The 17,413-nt window shown below is 37.4% G+C and overlaps 1 long non-coding RNA gene across 1 annotated transcript in view; it reads left to right on the forward strand.

The window, feature by feature from the left end:
* LOC111770152 (uncharacterized) overlaps positions 1–3,219 on the forward strand; it is a 45,655-nt gene extending 42,436 nt beyond the window's left edge. Inside the window, exons 7-8 of the long non-coding RNA XR_002803191.2 lie at positions 123–255; positions 3,070–3,219. This is a non-coding gene — a long non-coding RNA (uncharacterized lncRNA). The remainder of the gene's footprint in view (positions 1–122; positions 256–3,069) is intronic.
* Positions 3,220–17,413: the final 14,194 nt, after the last annotated feature.

The raw sequence follows: 17,413 nt of genomic DNA on the forward strand, positions 1-17,413 counted from the left end.
TCTCTCTACAATAAGGGGTTTGTTGAGGTCTCATCCTATAGAATACGCCCAAGTAGTAAGGAGCGTATTTATGTTTAGCTAACGTATTTTTCAAGGATCCTCCAATCCTTTCTCATCTATAGAGAATGACCATGAGAGGAAAATAAAGATACGAAGAGACTGTTGGGAGCATATCATGACCAAATAGCGCAGAAGAACAAACATTGGCGAGGTACAGTGAAGGTAGCATCGGAATGGCAACCATCTCCCAGAAAGGTAATTTCATATAAAATACTAAATAGGCCCACAGAGATGATTACAACGAGCATTGGAAAACAAACATCTCCGTTTTAATATTAAACTTCGTTACTGCTGCGTTATCCACACATTTCTTCTCTTCTTCCCTCTGCTGTTTTCATTGTCAGTTTGTGGAAGGGAAATGGTTCAAAACTATTTGCAGCAACTTTCTTTAAGTCAGATAACACATGCAGGCTAGTTCTTTCTCAGCCTTCAAGATTCTTATCCTAGTGCTAAAGAGTAATGCTTAATATGGCTGCCATGAAGTGATTCCAACTTTTTTTCTTGTTTGCAGAAAACTACTGTTTTAATCATGTATTTATGTTTTTAAAAGGCTGAAACAGGGAGTGGTAGATAATTTATAGAATTCTGTATCTTTTCAAGTGTCAGTGTTGATATGGTGTCCTGGAGGAAGAAACAAAGAACTTTCACAGCCGCAAGTCACTTTTGAAACTTCTTTACACTCTGAGGCAGTCCCGCGTTGTAAGACACAGGACTCATCTGAGAGAAATGTGAAGGGAGATTTAGAAGGTTAGGCTGGGGAGCTTACCTAATTCTCAATAATCTCACCTGAGTCAGTATGAGAAGTTATACCCCTTAATTGCAATTTTAATTTAAAATACCAGGGCCAGCCTGGTGGCGTAGTGGTTAAGTTCGTGCACTCTGCTTTGGCGGCCAGGGTTCGCAGGTTCAGATCCTGGGTGCAGATCTATATACCACTCAGCAAGCCATGCTGTGGGGGCATCCCACATACAAAATAGAGGAAGATTGGCAGAGACGTTGGCTGAGGGACAATCTTGTTCAAGCAAAAAGAGGAAGATTGGTAACAGATGTTAGCTCAGGGCCAATCTTCCTCACTGAAAAAAAAAACTTCTCATGCAATTATGAAATTAACAATGCACTTGACTAAATAGCAATGTTATTTTTCTCTTGAGTTGTTTTTCAAACTTAGCTTTGAGGAGTGAAGACCGTATTCATTTTCTATTGCAGCTATAACAAATTACCATCAACTTAGTAACTTAAAACAACACAAATTCATTATCTTAGAGTTCTGCAGGTCACAAATCCAAAACAGATCTCACTGGACTCACATGGTGGTGTCAAGCAAGGTGGCATTCCTTCCTGGAGGCTCCAGGGGAAAGTTCATTTCCTGCCTTTTCTAGCTTCTAAAGCCATCCAAATTCCTTCATTTGTGGTCCTCTTCCTCTGACTTTGAAGCCAGCAACATAGCATCTCTCTGACGCTGCTTCTGTCATCACATCTCCGCCTCTGACTCTCCTCTTCTGCCTCCCTCTCCCACTCTTAAGGACCCTTGTGATTACATTAGGCCCAACCAGACAATCCAGGAGAGTCTCCTTAATTTCAGGTCAGTAGATTGGCAACCTTAATTCCTTCTGCAACTTTAGCTCTCCTTTGCCATGTAACCTAACATATTCACAGGTTTTGGGGACTAGGACATCCAAGGCGAGGACATCTTTGGGGGGCAGCAATTCTCCCTACCATGGAGACAGTGAGAGAAAACTACTTGAGTAAATTTAATAATATAGGGTCAGTTTATAAACTGACGTAGCAAAACTTGAATTAAAACCTTCAATTTCACCTCCAGATTACAGGGTGAATTAACAGTTCATTGTGGTCGCCTACTAATTTGACCAAATGCTACAGCTAAATCGATCGTCTCTATGCTAATAATTCACTCAATTTTTATTCTAGCCTACAGACATAATTTTAATAATATACCCTAGAAATTCACTCAAATTTTAGACCATAATTGATTTTACAGTATCTTCTTTTGTTTCAAAAACAAGCAGATATAAAGATAACAACAATGTTTAAATAGTGAAAAATTCATTGTTATGCTCTTCTTTCTTTACCTTCTTCCAATGTATATAGGCTCTGATGAAGAAAAATGATGAATTTATGGAAGAAAAGAAAAATCCCCTTCACCAAGCAAAGAAAGTGAGAAATGAGAGAGAGAAAAGATAGGTTAAAAAGTGTACTTTTCTGTTGATAGTTTGGGCCTGGAGGAGTTTCAGTTAAAAGGTTTTATTGCATCTTGGCTGTCTCATGGCTCAAAGCTTTCATTCGCAGTTTTCGTGAATAATAATCTCTCATTTTTTCAACCACAATTTATGAAGCAAAGTGCTAGATTCTAGGATTATAAAGAGGAATGAGACAGAGTAAAGGCTCATTTTAGTGTAATAGGGAAGTCTGTTAAGAGAGATATTTATGGATATTAAAGCAACACTGAGAAAGGGTATCTAACACATCCTGGAGAACAAAAACAAAGATTCAGGAATAACTTCCTAGCAGATAGATGCTTGAGCTGAATACTAAAGCATAAGAAAGTCTGAGTCAGGCTGTGGGGGAGAAGTGGGACAGACATGCCAGGCTCAAGGAAAACCATGAATTAAGGAGCAGAAATGTGAGGGAGCCCTCTGTGGACCAGGAACTCCAAACTTCTCATTCTTAGCCTGGTCAAATTCTTTTCATTCTTCAAGATATACTTCAAAAATGACCTGCTCTGAGAAATCTTCCCTAACCAGCCTTGTCTCATTAGGCCTCCCCAGTAATTCATTACCATAGCACCCTATTTATTGGTATTTACTAAAATCTTTAATTATGTTAATGTATCTGTTTAGCTTTTGCTTCTCTTCCCCCTCTCTAGAATCAAAACTCGATCAGACATGCTATCATTGTCACATTTTCCTAAAATTTTTTATTAATGAAATATCTGCTGAGATTTTTAATGATAATTTCTTGTAAGTTTCTTCCCTATTCTTCTTATTTCAGCTGCCCCACGAATTGCAAGAAATAATAATGGAGCTGGAAAAAATCCAGGAAAATTTGAAACTTGCATATGGCCATTCAAATGTAACAGTGCCCCCAGAGAAGATAATACACTGGAGATCTGAATGTAGAAGCAGAACAAGAGAGTATAAACAAGCTTGGAAAATGTCATCCTTTCTCATGGCTTTAGGATAATTAAAATAATTTTTCTTTTATTTTGCAGGGAAAGATTCACCCTGAGCTAACATCTGTTGCCGATCTTCTTCTTTTTTTTTTCCTCCTCAAAGCCCCAGTACACAGTACATATCCTTACAACGTATCCTACTTGTAAGTTGTTCTAGTTCTTCTATGTGACCCACTGCCACAACATGGCAACTGGCAGACAGGTGGTGTGGTTCCGTGACCAGGAAGTGAACCCTGGGCCGCTGAAGTGGTGAGCGCCAAACTTTAGCAACTAGGCCATCAGGGCTGGCTCTAAAATAATTAACAACATTAATCTGGTTGCCCTTCAAATAAATATCCTTCTGGTGTTTGAATTTGTAATACAAGATGGTGTATTAAATAATTGAAACCATCTTGTTGCTTGACATCCATGAGGAATATAGTTGAAGGCATTTATTTCATGCATATCCAAATGCATAGATGCTATTTTCTTTTACAGGTTTATTTTTTCCCCCTAAAAAGATCTTTAAAAAATTATTTCAGGGGCCAGCCCCATGGCCAAGTGGTTAGGTTCGCATGCTCTGCTGTGGCTGCCCAGGGTTTCGCTGGTTCGGATCCTGGGTGCAGACATGGCACCACTCATCAGGCCATGTTGAGGTGGCATCCCACATGCCTCAACTAGAAGGACCCACAACTAAAATATACAACTATGTACTGGGAGGATTGGGGGAGAAAAAGCAAAAAAAAAAAAAAATTATTTCACAATGTTATATTGAGATGTAGAGTCTGACTGTTAGGTAATGCACATTTTCTAGATAAGTGGCTCTCTAGATTCATACCGAACCACAGCTAGAGAATCTTCAAAACTCTATCTTTGAAAGCAGAGATCTATTCTGTCTGACTTTTGCAGGAAATAGCCAGACATGTATCTTCCAATTTAGAATTCTACAAATTACTGGTTATAACTAAGACATAAACTTTGCCTGGGTGATAATGATTCAGACATGATCTCAAGGTAAAACACCAAAGGAATAATACATTAAAAGAAATGACAGGGGCCGACCCCATGGCCAAGTGGTTAAGTTCATGTGCTCTGCTTTAGCGGCCCAGGGTTTCACTGGTTTGGGTCCTGGGTGCCAACCTAGCACCACTCATCAAGCCATGCTGAGACAGCGTCCCACATAGCAGAGCCAGAAAGACCTACAACCAGAATATACAACTATGTACTGGGGGACTTTGGGGAGAAGAAGAGGAAAAAAAGATTAGCAACAGACGTTAGCTCGGGTGCCAAAATTAAAAAAAAAAAAATGACAATAAGACCATCATTATCTTCATAAGGGCTCTGAGGAGTATTTTAAATGAAAAACTCTAGAACCTAAAATAATTTTTTGCATATATATATGTATGTGTGTGTGCATATATGTATGTATGTGTATATGTGTGTGATATATATATGTAAAATTATATATGTTAAGAAATAATCATGTTAGTTTGCAGATACTCACCCCCCAACCACCCCTTCTTATATAACAACATTCTTAACTAAGTCCTCTGCTGTTTTGGAGTCTTTCAATGGCTGACTGCCCCTTCTATACCAAATTATAACTGGCCACGGATAGCAAAATCCAAACTCAGTGATGACGTAGGGTTATTCTTCCTCACGCTGACTCACTGTTTATTGCTCCTCTACTTGACTCTGACTCTCACTCAGCCTCAACATTTGCTTTTACCTAGAAAAGACCCAATCCTGAAGCAACTCCGCACATGGTTGGTCAACTCTAGCCATCAACCCTATCAACTCTTTCTTACTGGGTTTTGGTTTCTCACTTAGCTCTTAGAATGTTCTTTCCGTAAGGGTAAAAAACTGCTCTGGCCTGAGGCACCTCCTTGTCGTGGGTTGAGCAAATACCTGTCCACATCCCATACTCCATACCCATACCCACACCTACACTGACACACAGACACACACATACATATGCCTTCTTAGGCAGGAAATAAGGAGTTAGTTTTCCAGGACTATAGTTTTTATTTTACTTTCTTTCTAGGAGCTGGTAGCTTAGAGTCGGACACACAGCATGTACGCAATACGCACTGATGAAGTCTCGGCCATAATGTAGCTCACAACCACAGCATCTAAATTACTTTTCGGATAAGGCAAAATATTCCCTATACCTAACTTCGCATGAGAGAGATGTTCTCTTTTTTTTAATAAAAAAAAAATCTGTAAAATTTACTTATAAGTAAGAAACATAGGTCTTAGAGTTTCCTAGGATTAAAAGCAAAAAAAAAAAAAGAAAACAAAAAAAAAAACATTCCTTTTTATCTTAATAAGATGCCTTGTTCAAAAACGGACCATTGCATCTAGCCTAAAAAAAAAGAAAGATAAACACACAATTATTTCTATTTCCAGTTGGTCTGGACAAAACCAGAATGATGGAGCCAGCCAAGCCAGAGGCAGTAACTTCCCCAGTCAAGATTATCCTTTAAGAGTCCAGAAAAACTGGGAGGACATTTCAGTTGCATTCTCTTCCTCATCCGGTTTCTGATCAATTATCAGTGTTAACACTTGATCTTCAATTACTAATATACTTCTTGATTTTCAGTGGTGAAATGGAATCATAAGTTGTCTTACAAATGTCACATTCTCTTGCTATATTTAAACTTTTACATGCACTTTAATATAACAATTATCTATTTTACCCTTATTATCACAACCTTCTCAGATTCACCACTCGGCCGCTGGGCCAGCAGCCTATTTTGACTTACTTTTATCCCTCCAAAACTATGCTCTCATTCCACAGTTCTTTAGACCACTGATATTTCATAGCATCATAGCAAATTAAACATGAGAATAGTTGACTAAAATCATCTGAACTTTCTACTTAGCACCATTCAACTATTCTCTTCCACCACTAGAGATACATGGACAAAGTTTAAATGACTGATAGGCTGGGAAGTTATGAGAAAGATGCAAGAATCAGGAAAGTCATTGGAGTAGATGTTATTTGAAGTTCATGACAGGTCTGAGATTCTGTGACTCTGTGACATTGCCGAAAGCAGTTTTATTCTCTCCCAACCCAATGTGCATGTAACACTGACTAACTGGGTTTTACATTTACATAACACTTAAATTCTGTTTTGTAAATTTTTAAATAAATTCAAACTATTAAGCCGGGACCATTTGTTTAGTGCTACACCCTGGTTTTTGCATCTCTTGGTGTCATGGAAATATCAAGTCTTTCTGTAACTTGTGTAATGAAGGAATTGCTGTTCTGTTCTGATTTAGTTATGCACTGTTGCAACACAATTTTTATTTCCATGACTTTTTTTTTAGCAAAATATCTACATTTTGTAAATAGTCAAAATCTTTTCTAAAATTTTATTTTTCTCTTTTTAGGCTGTAAAAATGTTTGTATTCTGTGTTAAAATTGGTTACATTTTCTTTTTATGACACAACAGATAATTTTTTAAAATACATATAGACATATTATGTTTTAACAAATAATTCATTTTAAGATATGCCTATTGTTGAGATTTTCCACTAAATGTCGTTTTGTCCATGATGTTCTCTCAGCTCCAGCCATTTAAATTACTCAGGCTCTAGACCTCGACTCCTGTCCTTAAGTAACTGGAGTTATAAATACTGACTCTGAGAACAAACTTGACCATTAACCTGGCATTAACCATGCCCAACTATAAATCCCTTAACCATTATCAAAAGATAATAAAAGAAAAACAAAAACAAGCATAAAATTTGAAACAGAATCATGTTATTTAAATGTTTATTAAGACATTCATATTAACAACTGGATACTTTATATATAAAATTGATATTGGCCAGGATAACTCTAGCATCTGTTTTTAGCAGGCTTTCAAGACTTAAGATAGCAATCCATCAGCACTTTCTTGCCTTTAGCATTTGTAAGGTAATAATTAACTGCTTCAATTAAAGGCCATTGAGGGACTTGTACCATGCAGCCCACACGGAAATCAAATGTATGGTTTTCCCAATGTTTTAATCAACTGAAATATAAACATAATATAGTCTTGATGAAGGTGAAGAGCACAAGAAAAAGTCTATATTAAAATATCTCCATGTTACCTTTCACTATGTTGCTGGGCACCCTTTCGAATAAATACATTACATTAGCAATGCTTTCCTTTTATAGAGGATAAGAAAAACACGGATACTTGATTCATTTTCTTGCGGTAAACTGAATCTGGGTTTGGGAAGGCAAATATAGTCTGCAATTCAGTTAAATGTTTCACTGCAATACCTGCCTACTCTGAGGAGTTGGGATGGAGGAAGATGTATTTAAAAAGCATCAGGTGAGAAGTTGAGGAACACTAGCTCCCCATTCACCAGCTGTGTGACTATGGGTAATGTCACATAAACTCACTGTTGTGCCCAGAATAGAATGAGAGGATTTGACCATATGAGCATTTTGCAAACTGGGCCCTGAAGGGCTAGGTTTCCCAGGGTTTTCAAACATTCGTCCCTCTAAACTTCCAGTTGCTCTCTCCCAGCCTCAACAAGGCCTCTCTGTTTTTCATTATTATTTTTGTTTCAACATGTTTTCTATTTTGGGTTTTAGGAATAAGATTTTGAAGAAAGAAGCCTCTAGTTTATAAAAGGTTGGGAAACTATTGGTCCGAATTAGCACCGGCTCTCTTTCTAGCTCACAAGATCTTTGCTCTGGTTTCTACCGATTCCATGAGCCCTTTGCCCCAGTGCAGCAGACCGAGCAATAAAAACAAAGAGTGAACAAAAATCTTTGTCTCTCATGTCCTTCATCCCCAAAGCTTCATTTGGTAAATTTAATTGATATTTGCCATGCTTACTAAAATTTTCAACCAACAATTGATTCATTCTTGAAGGCCATTCTATCTGCTAGGTTCATTTGCACTTTGCAAAATCTCTTTAATCACTATTTCTTGTTTGGACAAAGACAGTTTCATTTTTTCCAATGCGACTAGGTCCTGCTGTGTGCTGTTCTAGGAGTATAGTCTTCACTTCCTCCGCTGGGTTAGTAGCCTGAAAACAACAATACAAGTTAAGTTTTAATTTCTGGCTAATAATGTTTTTGCATTTTAACTTATGAAGTAAAGTAAACAGTATTATGCCATCGTGTGCTAAAAAGCAGCAATAAAATGTACTTATAAAAAGCAAAGAATCATGTTATGAAGTACTTTACATTCTGAGATATGTATCAAGAATATTTTTAAAAACATTCCAGAAGTGTGGGAAATAGTTTAAAACTATAAATCAATGGGTGTGTCATTATAGTTAAATCTTTTCGAGTGCTTATCTGAGGGGAGAAAAACAGCTTTAAGAATTACTTTATAAAACAGTACACAGACTTTTAAAGGCTGTTCGGAAATTTGTTCCACAGAGAGTTTCCACCTATACTCTAAAGGGGAAAAAGCAAACTAGGTAAATAGAGAAAGAAGCTTTTATTAACTAACGTATCCCTAGGAAATAGTTGACAAGATAAAGATTTCTGTGAAAAAACGACTTAACCAATTTTAGGTCTTAATTTTATATTTTTGGACTGTAGCACACAAACCCTTGAAGACTGAAATAAATGCTATTTTGTAATTTTCTATGCTAAATACATGAAGGGAGAATAAATAGTTCCTTTTTTTATCACTTATTTAAAAAAATTAAGATGTATATGATAATTTAATGTATTATACATTGTGAAAGGATTACCACAATCAAGTTAATTAACACATCCATCGCCTCACACAGTTACCATTTCTCTTTTATTCTATTGGAAAATATTTCATCATATCCCAAGGAGAAAATATAAAGTCAGAAATCCAAATGAATGAATTTCTAGAAAATTCTATATTATCTATATTAATAAAAGAAAATGATTGTATAAATTATTGAACAGAATATTTCACAAAGAAAACATTTATGTTTGATTTTAGAATCTGTTTTGTATTTATAATACTGACAAAACATGAAATGTAAAATATCTTAAAATTGTATTACTAGGATCTGATTTCCCTGGCTAAAAAAAATAAAAAACCAACTAACTAAAACAACAATAGAAGGCTGTGAATGTGCCCAACCCTTTGGAAAGTCAAATAAAACAATTTAGCAGAGACTAAAAGATTCCACTATGATGGGGCACTAAGAATGTTGGCTTCCCCATTCTGCGAACCTGCTTCACAGGACGCCATGCAGGCCCCGGCCTTCTCATTCTCTCAAACATTATCACAAACGCTGACTCTGTACTTTATAAATTTGGTCCAAGTTGAGGCAAAGATCTTTTTTTCAAATTCTTTCTATTACATGAAAAATAGTCAATGGGCAAACTCAGATTATCAGTAATAAAGTAAAATAGAAGAAAAAAACCCCTGAACTCAAAGAGGGATTAGCCAAATGGACCTGGCAAGATAATTAGAGGACCGTGAGAAGAACGCCCATGGGTGATTGAAATTTGATTTCAACTATCCTAATTGTCAGATACCTGGAAATTATAATGCCATAGGAATAAAAACACATGCAAACTGAATTGAAAACGTGTTTGAAAACCAGTTCACACACTAATTGTGACTTTGAATCAGTTAATTAACTCCTCTGTGTTACAATATTCTCATCTTAAAACAAGGGTAAAGGAGTAAGGACATCACAGAGTTGTTATAAGATGATATATGCATGTGTTAGGGGAACATGTGGTTGAGAGCACATGTTCAACATAAACTTGGAACTGTATTAAAAACATTCTGGGTCTGGCCCAGTGGTGCAGCGGTTAAGTGCGCACGTTCCACTTTGGTGGTCCAGAGTTCACTGGTTCAGATCTCGAGTGCGGACCTACGCACTGCTTGTCAAGCCATGCTGTGGCAGGCATCCCACATATAAAGTAGAGGAAGATGGGCACAGACGTTAGCTCAGGGCCAGTCTTCTTCAGCAAAAAGAGGAGGATTGGCAACAGATGTTAGCTCAGGGCTAAACTTCCTCAAAAAAATAAAAATCTAAGAATTCTCTTCTGTCAGCTTTAATATGTTTTCAGAGCTTAGGAATAGATATATTTATGAACTTTTTATGCCTTTCTTAATCAATAAACATGGTGTATGTCTAATTATAATTTTATTAAAAACGCAGGCATTACTTTAAACATATTTTTCAAAAATAAATACTTTTCAAAAATTTGGAAAACATGATTATCTTATATTTAAATTAAGACAGTGGAAGAGAGTGCAGAATATGATAGGAGCTAGATTTCCTGGCCCAGGAGCCCTCTTCTTATGACATGTCAGGAGCTAACAGGAGTGCTTCCCATCTTTTTTTTTTTTTTTGAGGAAGATTAGCCCTGAACTAACATCTACTGCCAAGCTTCTTCTTTTTGCTGAGGAAGACTGGCCCTGAGCTAACATCCGTGCCCATCTTCCTCTATTTTATGTGGGATGCCTGCCACAGCAAGGCTTGACAAGCAGTACATAGGTCTGCACCCAGGATCCGAACCGGTGGACCCCAGGCCACCGAAGGGGAACATATGAAGTTAACTGCAGTGCCACAAGGTCGGCCCCACTTCCCATCTCTTTAGACTTAGCACCCTCACTCACTGCTCCCATACTCTTGCTGTACTTCGCTCGGACCATGTAGAAGAGAGTGTAAAAAGGAGAGCTGGAACTGCCTGACTCAGCCTTCATAGCTGTGTAATTAGTTACCCAGTTCTTGGTTCCAGGGCTCCCTCTAGGTCACTACATATAACATCGTTGAGCTTGGGAAATGACAAAGTTGCCCCCAGCTTGTGCAACAGGCTCCCCTAGCAATAGTTTTGGATTGCGGTTTCCTCCTTCAATTGACTCTCAGCAGGATGCTTTCTTATAGGGATCTCTCAAAAGTTCTAGACCAAAAAGAGCCTAGCTTCTTGTTGTCTATATTCGTATCTATATCTATATCATCTATATATTCAGCATTCTTATGGATATTTGAGGAATAAGGCACAATGAATGAGATTCAGCAGAAAAGTCAAATAGTAATAGCAGAACTTCAAGAAATTCAGATATTGGAATTATCACACAGACCTTATAAAATAAACATGTTGAATATGTTTAAGGAAGTAAATGATAAAATCAGAATCAAAACATAAGAAAGAAATAAGACATTATCCAGAAATTTTAAGAAGATATGAAGAAGAACCAAGTAGAACTTCTAGAAATGAAAAAATATTATCTTTACATATAAAAAATAATTGGATGGATTGAACAGCTGATTACACACAGCTGAGGAGAGTCGGAGTAATTGAAGGCAGAGCTGAAGAATCTATTCAGAGGACAGCACAGAGAGATGAAGGGATACAAGCTAAAAAAAATGTTAATGGGCATGGAGAATAGATGAGACTAGGCTAGAATGGAACAGAATTGAATGGAATAGGAGTATCCAAGAAATGTCCAAGACAAAAGAGAGAATAGGTGAGAAGCTTTATTAAAAGGTAGAATGGCTCAGAAATTTCCAGAATTGATGAAAAACATGAATTCTCAGATTCAGCCATCATGCAAATGCAAAACAAGAATAAAATATATGTATGTAAACATGAATTAGATAGCTACATATATATTTATATATGCATAACATATATAAATCCATGCATGTGTACTATTATATGACATTGCATATTACATATTGTACATTATATAAGAGAGAGAGAGATCAAAATCAAAGTGCAGAACTTCAAAGACTAAAAGAAAATCTCTCTGAAAGAGAGAGAGAGACTATTACCAACAAAGGAAAATGATACAATTGTCATAAATGAGGGCAGAGTAAAGTTATCTCAAGAAAAGGAAAACTGACAGAGCTTACACAGGAAAATAGCATCGACAAAACTTTTAAAAAATATACTCCAGGAGGGGCTGGCCCCGTGGCCGAGTGGTTGAGTTTGCGCGCTCCGCTGCAGGCGGCCCAGTGTTTCGTTGGTTCGGGTCCTGGGCGCGGACATGGCACTGCTCATCAAACCACGCTGGGGCAGCGTCCCACATGCCACAACTAGAGGGACCCGCGGCGAAGAGTATGCAACTGTGTACCCGGGGGCTTTGGGGAGAAAAAGGAAAAAATAAAATCTTTAAAAAAAGAAAAAAAATATATACTCCAGGAAAAAGAAACTTGAATTCCCCCCCCAAGAAAACTGAGGTTCAAGAGGGAACATCAAAGAAAGAAACTGATAAACCTATACAGAAATCTAAGCAAGCATTGAATATATACAAAATATAATAAATAACTGGAGTTGAAGAACCATAATAGAATTAAAATATTGCAAGGCATTAATTTGTAAGTTAAGAGGCAACTGGTTAGAGTTAGTGCACCCGGGTTTTTGTATTGTTTTGTAGGATAGTGGAGGTATTAATTAGTTTATACTTTCAAGTTATGTATGCTAGTTTAATTTTAAGTTCAGGTAACAAAAAATCAAGTGTATTATTCTAAACCAATAGAGAATTATAATAATTATTTATTTAAAAGAAGAAAGATAAGAGAAAGTGAGCAAAACATAGAGAAAGCAAGACAAATACAAAATAAAATTATTCAAATAAATCCAAACATATTAGTAATGAAAAAATGTAACTAGACTAAAATGGTTATGTTTATTGTGATTGCATTTTAGAGAAGAGCAAAACTTGTATGATTTTATATTATTGTTGACATTGTTAAGTGCTATAAGCATTGGGAGAAGGAAATTTGGCATTTGACAATGCGATTTGACAACCAGTCTGAGAGTTTATTTAATAGAAGACCACAAAACAGAGAGAAAGCCATGAATGCAATGCATTATTTAAAATTCTAGAAAGAAAGAAAGAGAAAGAGAAAGAAATAAAGAGAGAGGCAAGCAATTTAATGCCGAAGAATATAGGGGAATGTTAACATAAGTTGTGATATAATCATTTGCTAGATAAATTTGCAAGCATTTGAGGCCCGTAGAGACAACGCAACGTCATGACGTAAATTGTAATCAAATAACAGAACTGTTTTATGAACACTGTGGTTACAACAATATATGTAATATACGCATAGAAAAAAACAAATATTTTAAACTCCGTAAGTGACTGTTTAGAGTTGTGTAATTATGGGTGACTTTATTGTATTCCTTCCAAGCTTTCTACAATGTAATTTAAATTTAAAAGGAAAGAAAGGCTTTCTTATTTCAAAAACTGCCTCCATGTAGTATACCTCAGAGTCTTTATGAAGGGACATATAAGCTAGTCGGTCTTAGTGTTTTTAGATTTGTTCACAAGTGGTCATCTAAAAATTTCACAACTTGAGCCGGCCCCATGGTCGGGTGCTTAAAGTTCTGTGCCCTCCACTTTGGCAGCCCGGGGTTCACGGGTTCGGATCCCGGGTGTGCACCTATTCCACTCATCAGCCATGCTGGGGAGCCCTCCCACATGCAAAGTAGAGGAAGACTGGCACAGATGTTGGCTCAAGGCTAATCTTCCTCACACACACACACACACAAATCACATAAAAATATCACAACTACTACTACAACTAACATCTATGCTTTTGCACCCGCACTGCATTCTCTTTTGTTCCTATCATGGAGAAGCTAAAGTATACAGAAGTCAGACCTTCCACCTCTTCCAAATCTTCTGGAATAAACTCTTAATATTGCTGTATCTATTGTTATGATCTTGGACAGAATACTTCATCTTGCTCTGTGTGTGTGTGTGTTTAATTAAATATGGGTGGAAAGTTGGCTATATGACCTCTGATATTTCTTGCTGCTCTAATTGTCTATGATTCCATCTCACTTGTTCCTTTCATTTTAGAATGGGGAGAAACAGAATGACAACCAATATAAATGCTGATGTATCATTTCAACCGTAATTTACAAGGATGGCAGAATCATAGTGAGGAACTTTGACACCGCATAGCCCACTCCTCTCTCAAGGAAACAAAGCCCTAGGGAGCAGTGCTCAAATTTTACTTAGAACGTTAATAATAAAATTGAGAGTGGAAATCAAGATTCTTGACCCTCTGCCTAGTAAATGAACTATCTACAGAGTGATTAGCAGAGTGGCTGGCTCATAACCATGGTAATAATGTCTTTTTCCCCACTGTCTGTACATAATGTATTTTCTATCATGGATTGAGACAGGAAATATTGATTAAATAATTTTAAAAATCTTTAAAAAAAATTGAAATTTCAAGGATGGGAATGGTAATACCGTTCATTTGCAAATAATTTCACGTTTTCCAAATATTTAATTCAAAAGGCATACCGTATATAACCCCCCTGCTATGCACTCTAAGTCTGCAGAGATGAATGCAAACGTGGTTTTTGTTCTCAGAGGGGCGATAATGATGGGAAAGTTTTATTGCGCAGGTACTGCATGAGAAAGCACTCTACGGAAGAGTTTGTGTGCATATATGTCATTCAATTCTCACAACGTCTCTATGAGTTGTGTGTTTTTAGCTCTGCTTCTTTTTCAAGTGAGAAAATAGAGACTTGGGGAGATTGTGCAGCCTCGCAGCCAGTTAGTAAAAAAGTCGGGATTCAACAGAGTCCAAGCAGGTAAATACTAAGTATTAATATTAATATTAATATATAAAATAATGTCTTTCTGAATCCAATTAGCCATAAGTCATCATTGTTAAGGTGAAAACATATGACTTGACATGGACCTCTTTTTTCTCATCTTCAACCTGTCCACATGTCAGAAAAGTACTTATTTTAGCAATTATGTATGAGAATCATATTGAGAAAGCCGGAGTATTTCTAATCAGTATAGGGAAATAAAGGAAAACGAATAGAGAAGCAATAAAAAATAAAAGGACAAAGGAAGGAGAAAAAGCAAGAAAGTAAATGAAAGGTTTGGGGAAAGAATCAGATTTGGGGCACTGTAAACCAATTCCCAGTAGATGGTGCTAGAGTATAGATATTCCAACATCCAATAAGGCTGGCTGGGTCCCTTTCCTCCTACACATAAAAATAAAACAAAACAAAAAACCCCAAAACCAATCAAATCCTGGGAGATGAGCATTGATTGAATATTTGTTAGTGATACCATGTTTGAATTAAATTATATTTTCAGCCGTATCATGAAAAAAGAGACTATTCGAAATGTGATGCTGTTGCGAGGAAATGCTGGAAAGCCAACATGCATTGCAATCTTTTATTCAGTACTTTTCCTCAGAAATTTCTTTTCAGTGTTCACAAGAGATGTTTTCTATGGCCACTCCATAAGTACAAAGTCGATGGAACTTTAAGGATTCCTGGTTCCAGATAATGAGTGCAATGTAAAAGGAAATTTACAGATGCTCACTTCCCCAACCTATTTCTCAGACTGAAATAAAGAATGAGAACAATAAAATTTCAATATATTGTGATTTTAGTTAAGAACATGCTGACAGGTAAAAACAAAAACAAAAACAAACCAGCTTTAAATTTCTCAACCAATTAACACAGTTATACATCCCAAGAAACTGAAGACCCGACAGGCATTCCATTCCTGGCCCAGGTCAGTCTCCAACAAACACACATTCATTAACATGTAATCCACCTGTGACCCATGAGGCTCCAAGATAGACCTTCTAGTATGTTGAGGAATGATCACTTGTCATTTTCAGTACAACGGTATCTCTAATTTAGTTATAAATGAATGTTTGACAAGGCATTTATAAAAAGTAAACATTTCTCCATTGACTTCTTATCAAAGCAGTATTCATCTGCTTATTATTCCTTGCTAGATCTTTCCACCCCAGTCTCATCTGCCCAAGGGAGTCAATAAATGATTTCATTTCTTTAATATCCAGAAGGATACAGCTATTGTAAAGGGTTTGTAGCGCCCCTGACACAGGAAGGGTTAATCACTGGAAAAGGTTTGCCAACAAACTGTGACCCAGAGGTGAGAAGGCCGGTCAGCCAATGACAGGTAAGACCTCCAGCGGGAGGCAACCTAAGCCAGGCACAGATGGAGACAAGATATCGATATGGGGAGCAGGAAGGGCCATTGCCTAGGAGGTCTTGTCTGCTCCGAGATAAAAATATACTAGCACAGCAAAAACATGATAATATCAAAACAGAGGCTGAGGGAGGGCTCCTTGAGAAATCACTAAGAATTCTTGGCATTCGCTAATTACTTCATCCAGAACACCTGTGTATGTTTAACAGCTGTAAGATATGTATATATTGAAACGCTGGTTATAATAAACTCAGAGTGGCCATCAGCCCTCTCCGCATCTATCCTGATGTGTACATTGGATTGCGACACCGACAGGGTTTAGAAAGATTGCAAGAGAACATGAGGCATATGTAGAAAGACTTAATTTTTAAATAAGTTTAAATAAGTGGTGACATTTGTAATTTAAGTTTCCTTCCAGTTTCAGATTTCAGGAATAAAATTCTGTGGTTGTAATAAGATTATAAAGGCTAGGCCACTGATGGAAGTTTAGGGCACTCCTCCAGGCACCTACAAATTAGATGGTGCGTTAGTGATGGGCCTTGCCCTTCTTTATCAGGTGTTTCAGGTTATGAGGGGAGGGTACTCATGAGACAGTATAATCGAGATAGTAATTTGTCCTTTGTCCTTGATGCACTTCTTCCCACTCCTACCCGTTCCAAGAAAGTAGCCAGTCCCTTCATGTTTTCTTGCCTCACAGGAGGTTTGTATGGTAGGACAGAAAGGCTGATTGTCTTCCTGGTGCTCCTCGAAGGGATTACGCCCAGGAGAGAAAAAGGAGTCAAGTACCTTGTGGTAAAGAGAAGGAGGAAGGAAAGCTGTCTTCCGGAGGAAGTTGAGGATAGGACAGGAGATCTGCAAGTTCCCAGCTGGAAACCACAGCTTACTCCCTCACAGCATTCCAGGAGGCGAGAAGAGGTTTGGTTAGGTAGGAAGGGGATGGCTGCGAGATATGCCCGAGACGCTGGTGTCTAGGCTCAGGTTCACAGCCTTTGCAAAGTTTACTGCGCTCTCAGATGGAACTGAAACGCAAGGTTCTCCAATTTCAGGAGCCCGTATGAGCGCAGACAAGGCATCTCAGAGGTAACTGAACGCATATAAGACAGAATGACATCCCCCAAATGTCTTGTTTTTCGGAAGAACGTGTGAGTGAAAGAGCACCAAAACAGATTCAGATTGAATTATCACGGGATTGGAGCTCAAAGGATGACCTACATTTATGTTTAAAATAAATACCATTTCTGAGATTTCGGGCTAAGATTTATATTTTAGTTCA

Source organism: Equus caballus, chromosome 23 (assembly GCF_041296265.1).
Source record: "Equus caballus isolate H_3958 breed thoroughbred chromosome 23, TB-T2T, whole genome shotgun sequence".
In the NCBI taxonomy this organism is placed as follows: Eukaryota; Metazoa; Chordata; class Mammalia; order Perissodactyla; family Equidae; genus Equus; species Equus caballus.